A 1245-nucleotide genomic window follows, 5' to 3' on the forward strand; every position below is an offset into this window, starting at 1 on the left:
CGGCGTGGCCACCGCAGCCGCTGCCGGCGTGACTCGGTTTTGCCCGGAAGCGCGCACAGGCCAGACCTGGCTCCGGGGCGCAGCCCTGCGTCGGCGCCATCCAGGTCTTTGAAGCAGGCACGTGGCTGCGGGTCGGGCGCTCAGGGCGGCTCCCCCGCCGGGCAGCCGGGCAGCTCACTGACCGCAAGCGAGGCCGACTCTGCACGCGGGAAGTTCATCTTGAGGACCCGGCGCCTGGCTACCACAGAAGCAGGCTTTGGGGCTCCACACACAAAGGCCGAAATAACGGGGTGCCATTGGCGCATTTCACACCCACACACGCGGGTTGGGTTGAGGAAAACCTGAGGCCGGTAAAGCGAATAGCTTTCCCAAGCTGTGGCCTCGAAGAGCTGGTTTGGGGGTTGCTGGCCGTGGCTCCCAGGGCCTCCACTGGACGAGCTCGCCGAGGGTGTTGTTCCGAGGCGGCTAAGCAGAGGCTCCCTTAGGCCTTTCCGTTCGGGGTGGGGAAGCGAACTGGCCTGCTGAGCAGAAGGCAGACCTGGCGAAGGGCCCTGGCTAGTCTGGTGGGATCCCTGCTCCGTCGCTGTCACCCTGGGATCTGACTCCCCGACCCCTGGCCAACGGGAGGGCTGAGGGCCCTTCTGGATGCCGGGGGAACTCATCCTCCCTCAGTGAATAGGAGGTAGGAGGGCCCCACCCATCCTGGGCCGCCCCAGCAGAACATCTTTGCTGCAGTCTGGAGCTCCCCACTTCTAGAATAAGCAGTTGGAGGTGGCTTAGTAAAGCTTGGGAGGGCACCCCAGTCCCACCAAGGCAGTTTCGATGCCTGAGCAAGCTCACACCCGCTGGTTGGTTCTGGGCTTCATAGGACTCAGCTGCTTTAGCAACCCTATGACAGTGTCGAGTCAGGTACTAGCGAGTACCTCATGAGCCCCTCAGATCCCCAAGCCAGAGCACCCAGGCATGCGTCTTGGGCGGTGGGACGGGAGATGGTAATGCAAGGGCGCCGCGTCCACCCCCTGCAGAGCCTCGCCTGGCCACAGCCGCCCACGTGTCTGTTCGCCGCCTCCCGGTGGCGCACACAGCCCAGTGGGCTCGAGGCCACGTGTAAGTCTTTGAAATCAGGTGTCTTGGGCTTGGGAGGCAAAGGGGGTGCAGAAGCTCCTCACGGGGGACACCTGAGAAGGTCGGAGGCCAGCTGAGGCCGACCCTAGGTTCAGGTACCAGTATTCGGGGGGGCTAACA

Source organism: Condylura cristata, unplaced genomic scaffold, assembly GCF_000260355.1.
Source record: "Condylura cristata isolate star-nosed mole 26May11 unplaced genomic scaffold, ConCri1.0 scaffold00012, whole genome shotgun sequence".
Taxonomy (NCBI): domain Eukaryota; kingdom Metazoa; phylum Chordata; class Mammalia; order Eulipotyphla; family Talpidae; genus Condylura; species Condylura cristata.